Here is a 12,179-nt window from a genome sequence, read left to right as displayed (position 1 = left end):
ACTCACGCATCTTACCATAACAAAGATCAGCTGATCTTAATCAGCAGCTGATCTGATCAGCTGCTTAAGTGTAAGCACAACATGCTTCCTCTTTCTACAACTTTGGGCATGATGAAGGCGTCAGGCGATAAACAGTGCACACGCAGGACTGAGTCACTGAGTAAACACAGTGCAGTGGGCCGTGGCTGGCGCGAAGCAGTGCGCTCTGGCGAGGGGACAAAGTATGCCTCGTGCAGGAATTTTAATCAATTTTATGAGGACACATTGATTTTTTATTGATTTTAAGGCTTGGGGAAAAATGTGCCGGATACTTGAATGCCGGATGAGAGGGATTTTACTGTATCATCTTGCAGTCACAGTTAACCTGCCCCAAGGTAGAGTGCTTGTGCTTGGTGATAGTCAGGTTAGGCACTTAGATAGTGCGTTTTGTGTCAGAGACAGGAAGCGTAGGTCAAGGGTGTGTTTGCTGGGAGCGTGGGATAGGGAAGGTTGCTGATAGGCTAGACACTTGGAAAATTATTGGACCAAGCCCATTGTTTTTCTCAATGTGGGAGGGAATGACCTTGGTAAGGTCAGGAGTGAGGAGCTGTTCGGGAAGTTTTGACAGGTTCTGGAGAGGACTAGGGACAAGGGAGGGATTCCTGTGGTATGTGGAGTCTTGCTGAGGAGGGCGTTAGTGGTGACTGGCTGTCCAGGGCTATTACAGTGAATTGCAGGCTCATGAATCATTGTAAGTAATGAATAGACATTCATCAACAATTGGGACCTCTTCTAGAGTAGGGATTCCTTGTAAATCCGGGATGGAGTGCATTTATCATGCCAGGGTGCCTGGGTTTAGGCCACAATACTCGAGTGGGAAGTAACTGGACTCCAGCGCTTTTTTCATCAGTCAGTAGGGAAGAAGAGGTTATGAGGTCAAAATGAAAGACAAATTAGTTAAATCTAGAAAGGTAACTAGCTCAGAGAAGGTAATAAATAGCTTAAGTGTTTACTATAAAAACTGTAGAAGTATTTTGAATAAAATAGACTTGCTTAGGGGAATGGCGTGTAGAGAAACTTGATATCATTGCTTTAACAGAAACTTGATTAGATATGTCAGGGAAAGTATTTAATCCAGAGGTTAAGATAGATGGTTATACACTGTTCCATAAAGACAGGGAAAACAGGAGAGGAAGAGGCATCGCATTATACATTAGGGACACATTACAGTGTTGTACTAATAGTAGAATTAAAAAAGATAGCAAAACATAGTCGATATGGGTAGATATTAAGGAAGGACCACAGTCAGTAGAACTGGGAGTAGTATACACCCCACCAAACAGTACAAAGGAAATTTACATCTCACTGTGGCAGGAAATAGAGCAGAAAGGTACAGTGGACCCTTGAATAACGAACATAATTGGTTACATTGAGGGGTTCGTTAAAGGAAAAGTTCGTTTTGCAATCTTAAGAACTTATTTATCTTTTTATTTATCTTTGTCCTTGATGATGGTGCCAATGGTGCTCATTACGATCGTAAAGGCAACACAACTGGGTGATGGTTGCTCCTTCCTCATACTTCTTGATGATTTCCTTTTTCATAGCGACTGTAATAGGCTGTCTTGTCTTCTCCAACTTCTTCGTGCTGTCCATGTTGCTGAATGCTGTCTTGCTCACAAAATGCTGCTAAACAAAGCTAAACAAGGAGCAAACACTAAGAGCAGCCTCTTGCTTATACTTATGGCGCAAGGAACTGGAGCAGTGTTGCCAGGTCACTTTATGCCAGTGGTGCCAGGTCTTGTTATGCTATTGTCACTAGTTCATTATTGAGCTTTTAGTTTGTTTTGTAGGTTGCAATATTTCAACTATTTCAGTTTGTTACTGAGATTGTTCACAGTTCAAACCGTTCGTTAGTCAAGGGTCCACTGTACAGTCAGGTATGTGAGGAAGATTTTAATTTTAGGAATATCGACTGGAGCCTGATGGTGGGTAACGGAAGCAGAGGAATTTCTTAAGGTAATTCAGGATAATTTTTTTAAACAGGTAGTTGTAGAACCCACAAGGGGGAATAATATTCTAGATTTAATTCTTACTAACAGGGAGGAAGCAGTCATGCAGATAGAGATTGGAGGACAGCTAGGTAACAGTGACCATTGGGAAATTAGGTACAAATTAAAATGGGAGGAAACTTTTAGAAGCAAAAACACTAGTAAAATACCTGACTTTAAGAGAGCAGATTTTGAGGAATTAAAAAGGTACCTCCAAGGAGTTGACTGGCAATGGATACAGGGTGATGTTAGGTCCGGGACGAACTTGAGAGAGATAAGGCAGGATGAGAGAGGTGAGGTGAGGTGTGAGGGTGTAGGACAAGAGGAGGGAAGATGTGTCCAGAAGGGGCTGAGAAGGATGAGAGAGAGAGATATGTGTGGGTATGTTGCAGGGTCAGGTCATGCTGAGATGGGAGAGGTGAGGTCGAGGCGAGTAGATGAGGGAGTGGAGAGGAGAGGATGGAAGAAGTCGAGATGAGGGGATTAGGTGAAGTAAATGTAGATGAGTTGTATAAATACTTTGTAAATTGCATACAGGACAGTTAGCAAACATCATCCCGTACAGAGCAATAAGATCACAGAAAAATTACCCTAAATGGATGATTGTTAGGTTAAAACACTATATAAGGCAGAAGAAAAGTATATATGAGATTAGAAGGCAGGGGAAAAGGTTTTAAGGCCACATTATAATGAAATAGTTAAAACAGTCAGGAGATTAACAAGGAATGCTAAAAGCAATTATGAATTAAAGGTAGCCAGCCAGGCGAAGACGTATCCCAAGGGATTTTATCAGGTATGTAGGACAAAGAATAAGGAAACTATAGGTTCATTAAAGGCAGCAGATGGGGAGCTGGTTAGTTCTGGGGAGGAGATTAGTAAAATTCTGAATGAGTTTTTTAACTGTCTTGACCCAGGAAAACATGCAAGATATGCCAAATAGTGAACAGATGTTTAGAGTAGATGAGAATGAGAAGCTGACAGACATTACCATAACTAAGGAGATAGTGGAACAGGAGATAGGCTAAAAAAGTTCAAGACACCAGGACCAGATGAAATATATCCCAGACTACTTAAGGAATGCAAAGAGATTATTAGTGAGCCGTTAGTTTCTGTCTTTAGGAAGTCACTTGGGTCAAGTGAGGTGCCGGTAATATGGAGGCAGGCTAAAGTAGTACCCATCTTTAAGAAAGGAGATAAAACTTTAGCATCTAATTATAGACCTGTCAGCTTAACTTCTGTTGTAGGTAAAATAATGGAATCAGTAATAGCAAAGAGCATTAGGGAGCATTTACACAAACATAGCTTGATAAATCAGTCATAGCATGGGAAGTCTTGCTTGACAAACTTGTTAAGTTTTTACAGTAAAGTGTATGAGGCAGTAGATAATGGTGATAGTTATGACATCTTATGTCTGGACTTTAGTAAAGTGTTTGACAAGGTACCCCATCAGAGGCTCTTGAGAAAGGTTAATGCACATGGGATAGATGGGAAGGTGTTAGGCTGGATAAAGTCATGGCTTAGTGACAGGCGACAGAGAGTTGTAATAAACGGCTCTAAATCCAAGTGGGGTCATATAATTAGTGGGGTGCCATGGGGATCAGTATTAGGGACATTGTTGTTTTTAATATATATCAGTGACTTGGATAGTGGAATTAGTAGTGATGTTAGTAAATTTGCAGATGATGACACAAAGATAGGTAGATTAATTAGGTGAGAATTAGGATTAATTGGAATTAATTAGGTCAGAATCTGCCTTGCAGGCAGATTTAGATAGGATGAATGAATGGACAGACAGATGGCAAATGTAGTTTAGTATCAACAAGTACAAAGTACTTAGCGTAAGTAGAGGAAACCCACACAGTTGGTACACAATAAACAATAAAACTCTGGTAGGTTCAGGGTATGAAAAAGATTTAGGAGTTATAGTTAGCTCTGAGTTCCGTCTAGGAAAGCAATGCATAGAGGCCAGAAACAGGGCAAATAGGGTATTAGGATTAATTTTTAGGAGTGTTAAAAGTAGAAGGCCCAAAATAATATTAAAATTATATGTGGCGCTGGTCAGACCTCATCTAGACTACAAAGTACAGTTCTGGTCGCCAAATTACAGGAAGGATATAGGTCTATTAGAATCAGTACAAAAGAGAATAACTAAAAGGATACAGAGGATGAGGAGTATTCCTTATGAGGTGAGTTTGAAGCTGTTAAATTTACATTCTTTAGAGAGACGTAGGTTAAAAGGGGATCTGATGGAAGTCTCAAGTGGTATAAAGGTTATAACAAGGGGGACATAAGCAAAATTCTTAGGATCAGCAACCAGGACAGAACAAGAAATAACGGGTTCAAACTTGAAAAATTTAGGTTTAAGAAAGAGATAGGAAGAAACTGATTCTCAAATAGAGTGGTAGATGAATGGAAGAAATTGATTCTCAAATAGAGTGGTAGATGAATGGAACAGACTCAGTAATCATGTTGTTAGTGCTAAGACATTAGGGAGCTTTAAGAGAAGATTAGATGGGTTTATGGATGGGGATGATAGGTGGAAATAGGTAGGTATATTTCACACAGGGACTGCCACGTGTAAGCCTGGTGGCTTCTTGCAGCTTCCCTTATTTCTTATGTTCATATGCTCTTATATGCCCAACATTCTTGACCTTTTCTTAACCTCTAATCCTTCTGCTTATGTTGTTACCCTATCTTCTCTGTTGGGCTCCTCCGATCACAGCCTCATATCTGTATCTTATCCTATCACTTCAATCCCTCCTTAGGATCTCACAGAGTGGAGGTGCCTCGGGCATTTTGTCTCTGCTAGTTGGGTGGGATCTGAGGAGGTATTATGCTGATTTTCCTTGGGATGTCTACTGCTTCTGTGTCTGAGACCCATCTCTGTGAGTTGAGCACAAAACAGAGGTGATAGTGTCTGGCATGGAGGTGTACACATGGTGATAATTGCAACAATAAAACCACGACAACTATGATTAAGCGTGGTTGGTTTTTGAGACATTGGATGGTTTAGTTGAAGGTATCATATGGTTTGGGCATGTACATACATTAGTTGATCTTGGAGGGAAAGGATTGGCTCAGCTTCACTTGTCGAATGCTCCTCGTTACTGCCAGGTATGTATTGGTGGGTGTCTTGACAGTGTGGGCTTTCATCATGTATTAAGAGTTACTTGTAGAAGGATATATACTCATGTATTACAATTTTTGGGTTGTACTCTTTACAGATTCCTGCTAAATTTTGTGTTAATTAAAGCCAATCATTTGGTCAGATGTGTTTTACTACTAACATCATTTTAATCAACATAAGATAAGGCAATCAATGCCTGGAACTTCTACCTAATGGAAAGTCTGCTAAGACCAGAGAGGTTGTATGCAAACCCAAGATCACTGACAGCAGCACAGGAATGAAAACACTGGATACAAACTTTCAAGACTCATAGCAGTTCTACCTCAAGATAAAGTGAACAAGCTTGGACTCTTTACCAATTTTATGTCACTCAGAGTGTACGAAAGTATATCTGAGGGTGCAACTTATGATGATGCCTTAAGTACACTACAGGCTTTGTGTGTGAAACTAACGAATGAAGTATTTGTGCATCACTCACTGGCCACTCATCGCCAACAGCTGGGCGAGACTCTAGATGAGTACTTCCAGGTCCTTAAGATCATGAGTAAAGAGTGTAATTTTAAGGCTGTCACTGCGATTCAGCACTGTGAAGAGTATATCAGAGACTCCTTTATTAGTGGCCTGCAGTTGCCACTGATAAGGCAATGCCTATTGAAAAACAGTACTCTTGATCTGACTACTTTGTCTAACCAAGCACGAGCTCTCGACTCTGTATAGAGGAACTTAGAGTTTTATGGTGATGTTCCTTTGTTTTGTGTGATCAGTGCTGCTGTGGATAATACTATGTAACACCATTTTTGTCTTTGACAAGCAGGTGTTATTTTCCAACTCTTTTCATTGCAAAACAATAGAAAATGTTCATTATTCCTGTCAAACTTTGCTTTTTAGAATTATTTTTTGCCCCAAATATCTAAATTTTACCATTTTTCCACATGCTGTCACAGAGAACTTCTTTGCTCTTGTCTTGAATTGACCACATATGTAGCAAAATGCATTTGGAGGATGATTGCCGCCTCTTAATGCCATTTCATCTCTTGTGATGTGTTCTCAGGCAGCCAAAGCAGAACTGATTGGTGGTCTGCAAACCCCTACTTCTATATTGTCAAGCAGTACTCTAGAATATCCTTAGTCTTTCTAAAATGTGTTCCAGAATGTTCTCAATCTTTCTAGAATATTCTTGAACCTACTTTAGAATATTCTGAATCATTCTAGAAAATTCTTGTAGATTCTAGAAAATTCTTGATACTTCTACATATTTCTACTGTATTATAGAAAGTTTTAGAATATTCTGGAAATGATTACATTGAATAGAATGTTCTAAAATGTTCTAGAAACTTCTAAAAGTGTCTGGCAGAACATTCTGGAAGATTTGAGAAAATTTCTGAAATGTATGCAAATTCTTCTTAATATGAGAAATCTTTTGCTAGAGCTGGTCAATTCAAGAATGATCTTATTAAAATTAAAAATCTTTGGAACACTTTATATTCTTTCTTTCACTGTTTTAACTTATTTACTACATTTCAAAAGCAATCAGATAAGCAACTGAGATTTTGCAAAGATCTTTACCTGACGTGAAAACCAATAGTAACCCATACTATAATAAAATAAGCAAAAAATGTAAATTAATTGTTCTAACCACAAAAGCAAAGTTTTAGGATCAAAATAAATTTTTTATATTTAGTTTAGATGGAAATAACTGGAAAATTATGGTTTGGAGCCAAGGACAAGATAAATGTGAAATTTTGTTACATAGTGTAATAACACTAATGGAGAGCCACAATCTATTACAGTAATGGCTGCTATAAATTCAAAGTATTTCTTTTGTGGTCTTTGACGCCACCCATGTTTGAAGTGTCCTGTTTGTGAATTGTTGTGCCATAAGTGCCAGAAAAAGGGTCGCGTAGCTAAAGTGTATTGGAGCGCTCATGCTACTGGGGCTTTAGCTTCTATTGATTGTATGACATTGGTGACTGTAACATCAGCTGCTGCTACTCCTAATATATTGTCAAAAGCGGTGGCTAAAATTTTGACTGAAACAGATGGACTTATTGACAGTGGAAGCTCAGAGAGTTTTGTATATCGACATAGTTAAACTCCACTTATTAAAAGTGCAACAGTCTAAGCATGGCTTCTACTTCATTTTTGACTGAAACATCTGGTTTTTGCAGTGTGGACACAAAAGTGAATGGCCAGACCTATGAAAATGTGTGTCTGGCTGTTCTTCCACAACTCTGTTCTGATGTAATTCTAGGCCAAGACTTTCAGAAGCTGCACAATAGTGTTACTTTGACTTACAGTGGAAACTTGCCCATACTCGTAATCTGTGGACTTAGAGAGCTGAATGTAGATCCTCCAGAACTATTTACTAACCTAAAGGCTGTCATCTTATTGTCTCTAAATCACAACACTACTGCACTGTATCTTCACAGAAAAGGAAGTGGAAAGCCTGTTAAAGGAAAGAATTATTGAGCACAGCAACTCTCCATAGCATGCACAAGTGATTGTGGTCAAAAATGAGTCCCATAAGAGATGCTTGGCCATAGATTACAGTGAAACAATCAGTAAGTTCACACTCCTTGATGGCTACCCACTGCCTTGGATAGATGAAACTGTGAACAAGATTGCACAGGATCATGTCTTCAGTACGACTGACCTATGCAGTGCTTATCATCAGGTAGCCATCAGAGAACAGGACAAGCCATGCACTGCCTTTGAGGCATGTGGTAAACTGTATCAGTTTACTAGAGTTTTGTTTGGAGTTACAAATGGAGTGACTTGTTTCCAGAGAATTATGAATTCACTAATTAAAGAAGAAGGACTTGTTGGTACCTATGCCTACTTGGACAACATCACCATATGTGAAATGATGCAAGAGGAACATGATGCTAACCTTGGCAAATTCCTCAAGGCTGTCAAAAGAAAGAATATGATCTACAATGAAGAAAAGTGCCATTTTTTCAACTCGTAAGTTCCACATTCTGGGCTAAATGGTGGAGAAGGGAGTGATTTGTCCTGATCCCAAATGCCTCAAGCCTCTTCATGACTTAACAGTGCTGTGTGATAGAAAGTCACTACACTGTGCTCTTGACCCATTTGCATATTATTCATAGTGAATATATGATTATTCACACAAGATTTGTCCACTTATTGCCACTAATACCTTCCCTGTGATGGAGGAGGCAGAAGCAGAGATTCAGCAACTGAAGAGTGATATAGAATCATCAATGGTTTAGGCAATCAAAAAATCTGAGCCATTTCAGATGGAGATGTATGCTTCAGACACCGCTATTGCAGCTGTTCTCACCCAAGCTGGTTATCCCATTGCCTTCTATTCTTGAACTCTGCAAGGACCTGAGGGACACCATGCTGCTGTAGAGAAGGAGGCCTTGGCTATTATTGAAAGTGCCACTGGGGGCATTACTTGATCAGTAAGCACTTCTCTACTAAAACTGACCAATGTTTGATAAACAGTATAAGAACAAAATAAAAAAATGATAAAATTTTAAGGTGGAGGATGGAAATCTCTTGCTATGATTTTGATATATTGTACAGACCAGGCCGAGATAACATTGCTCCAGATATACTCTCCAGGAGTTACTGTGCCATGGCATGCCCTGATCAGCAGCCACTGTCTGCCATTCATGATGACTTGTGCCACCTTGATGTTACTCATTTGCTTCACTTTGTCAGGTCAAAGAATCTACCTTATTCTGTGGAAGATATCTGTAGAGTTGTTACCTCATGCAGGACATGTGCAGAGTGCAAACCTAACTTCTATCAACCTACAAGAATTCCTCTTATAAAAAAGCTACCCATCTATTCAAACAGCATTACATAGATTTTAAAGGACCCCTTCCAAGTACAGACAAGAATCAGTATTTCCTAATTATTATAGATGAATACTCTAGGTTCCCATTTGTATTCCCATGTTCTAATATGTTTACATTAACAGTTATCAATTGCCTTTCTCAAGTCTTCTCCATTTTTAGCATGCCATCTTATATTCATTCAGATAGGGGAGCATCATTCATGAGCAGAGAACTAAAAGATTTTCTCAAGTAAAGGTGTCGCTTGCAGCAGAACTACGAGTTATAATCCTCAAGGCAACAGGCAAGCAGTGAGGTTTAACAGGAGCATTTGGAAGACCATTACAACTGCTTTGGTATCCTGTGGCCTGCTGATCTAGTGGTGGCAAGTTGTCCTTCCTGACGCCCTTCATTTAATTAATTCTTTGCTCTGCATGGCAACCAATGAGACCCCACATGAATGGCTCTTCGGGTACACTCGTCGGTCTTCCACTGGGACCTCTATTCCATCTTGGCTGTCCAGTCCTGGCATTGTCTTACTTAGGCATCACGTATGGCCCAGTAAGACTGATCTGCTGGTAGATGAGGTTAAGCTCCTACAGGCAAATCCCCATTATGCTCCCATAAGGTACTCTGATGACAAGGAAGACATGGTAGCTACCAAACACTTAGTTCCTGCCAGTAGTGAACCTCATGTACAGCCAAATCCTGAAATGAGCAACTGGCCTACTCATTCTGTTGATTCTACAAATATGACTCTTCAGTATAGTTCTGTTCCTGAGGACACTTCAACTACTCCTCATCAACACAAATGCAGTGAGGATACTTCAGTACTAAGGCACTCAGGCAATATGAGACATCCTCCTACTTGCTTCGAGGTATCTTGGATATAATTTTGTAGAAGGTGGAGAAAGTGGTGATAATTGTAACAATAAAACCATGACAACTATGATTAAATGTGGTTGGTTGTTGAGGCACTGGATGGTTTAATAGAAGGTATTGTATGGTTTGGGCATGTACATTCATTAAGTGATCTGGGAGGGAAATGAGAGGCTCAGCTTCTCTCATTGACAGCTCCTCATTACTGCCAGGTGTGTATTAGCAGATGTCTTGACAGTGTGGGTTTTCTTCATGTATTAAGAGTTACTAGTGGAAGGATAATACTTGTGTATTACAATTTTGGGTTGTACTCTTTACAAACTCCTGTTACATTTTGTGTTGATTAATGCCAATCATTTGGTCAGATGTGTTTTAATACTCACATCATTACATTCCTCATTATCTCTCTCAACCTAAACCTTCCAAACCTTGGTTTAACAAGGCCTGTTCTCATGGAACAAGCACTGAATCATACAAAAGTTTTTCGCAAAGGTTTGAACGAAGAGTTCAGCTTTAGAAATAGATGAGATGGCAGTGGTGCCATCAGGTTAAACTAAAGGAGGGAAAGATGAAGTGAAGTTATTGGCGATATTTTTAGCTTAGTGCCAAAAATCATGAGGGGAGTTAGATCTTGAAAAATTTTTACACTTTCTATTAATGAATGATTTTTAACTAACTGGAGAATAGATGGCATGATTTTGAGAAGAAATATAAAGCACATGAAATTCAGGTGATGGAAGGGTCAAGTACCTTTTATGGGCCACCTCTCTATCATGTATACCATGAGAACGGTCTGTGTTAAACCAAGGTTTGGAAGGTCTAGGTTGAGAGAAAGAGTGAGGAATGTATGCCTCTATGCTAGACACTATCAACTCTGTTTTGCATTCAGCACACAGGGATGGGTCTCTGACATGGAAGCAGTAGTTATTCCAAGGAAATCAACATAATAATTAGCAGAGGCAAAATGCCAGAAGCACCTCTGCTTACGGGGATCCTGTGGAGGGATTGGAGTGATAGGACAAGATACAAATGTGAGATTGTGATCGGAGGAGCCCAACAGAGAAGATGGGGTGACAGCATAAGCAGAAGTATTAGAGGTTAGGAAAAGGTCTAGAATGTTGGGCATATTTCCAAGACAATCAGGAATACAAGTAGGGTGTTGCACCAATTGCTCTATTTCGTGGAGGATAGCAAAGTTAAAGGCTAGTTCACCAGGATGGTCAGTGAAGGGAGAGGAAAGCCAAAGCTGGTGGTGAACACTGAAGTCTCCAAGAATGGAGATCTTTGCAAAAGGGAAGAGAGTCAGCATGTGCTCCACTTTGGAAGTTAAGTGGTCAAAGAATTTCTTATAGTCAGAGGAGTTAGGTGTGTGTATGAGAGAGAGAGAGAGAGAGAGAGAGAGAGAGAGAGAGAGAGAGAGAGAGAGAGAGAGAGAGAGAGAGAGAGAGAGAGAGAGAGAGAGAGAGAGAGAGAGAGAGGTTAACATGTATTTCATCTTCCCTGTGCTTCACACCAGTCTGAAGGACTAAAAGAAGGGAATATTTGAGGCAACATGATATCATTAGGAAATGCATCGCTATATTTAGTATTACAAGTGTCTTTCGTAAACCAAACTGTACTCTGGCATTCTGTAAGGGTTAGATAAAATGCAGTTGGAATGATGAGTGATTTCCCCATTCACACATCTGACTGTGGTGTAGTAAGGACTGAAGGGGTTAAGAAGAGTAAGCAAGATGACATAGTTTGGTTCGGTCTTTTTATAAACATTCATAGCTGCAAAGGAATAGTGAACACTAGTCTATTCTAAGATCTAGAGTGAGCTACAGTTGTCTAAATAAAACATTAAAGTGTATCCTGTATTAATCCCTCACCTTATAACTAAAACCTGTTAATTCTCCCTGTCAGGCAAATGTTTTAAAACTACAAATTTGTTTTTAATTTATCAGAATGGATATATCTTATACATATTTTTTTTTCAATCAGAACCATTTATAGACATTTTTTAAGGATGAGTATCATCATTTATCTCAAACCAAGTCTAGCAGAAATTGGTTAAATCTTTAGGATCACTGCATGTGAATGCAAGGAGTTACAGGTGGTCTGAGTCCCGCAGCAAAGTGTGCCAGATGTGTGACATGGGAGAGGATGAGACGGTGGAACATGTGGTGTTGGAGTGTGTGAAGTATGCTAGAGACAGGAATGAGATGATGCAAGTGATACTGACTGAGTTAGGGCATGATAGGAATGAAAGAGTGGAGAAGACAGGAAAGGAGTGGATGGTGGTGTTGCTGGGACTGTGTAGAGAGGCGAATGAAAGGATGATTAGAACATAAGAACATA

At 39.7% G+C, this 12,179-nt stretch overlaps 1 protein-coding gene across 10 annotated transcripts in view; it reads right to left on the bottom strand.

The window, feature by feature from the left end:
• Nucleotides 1-12,179, bottom strand: part of LOC135098036 (mitochondrial ribonuclease P protein 1 homolog) — a 49,371-nt gene that overhangs the window by 14,867 nt on the left and 22,325 nt on the right. The window contains exon 1 of one of the 10 annotated variants that reach the window (XM_064000219.1): nucleotides 16-1,465. The exons of the other annotated variants lie outside the window; for them this stretch is intronic. The gene's annotated coding sequence lies outside the window, so the exon portion shown is untranslated. Of the gene's footprint in view, nucleotides 1-15; nucleotides 1,466-12,179 lie in introns of those variants that run through there. 10 annotated transcript variants of the gene reach the window in all.

The sequence above is a fragment of the Scylla paramamosain genome, unplaced genomic scaffold (assembly GCF_035594125.1).
Source record: "Scylla paramamosain isolate STU-SP2022 unplaced genomic scaffold, ASM3559412v1 Contig41, whole genome shotgun sequence".
NCBI lineage: Eukaryota > Metazoa > Arthropoda > Malacostraca > Decapoda > Portunidae > Scylla > Scylla paramamosain.
The sequence above is the reverse complement of the archived record's forward strand: the minus strand, read 5'-3'. Positions and strand labels throughout refer to the sequence as shown.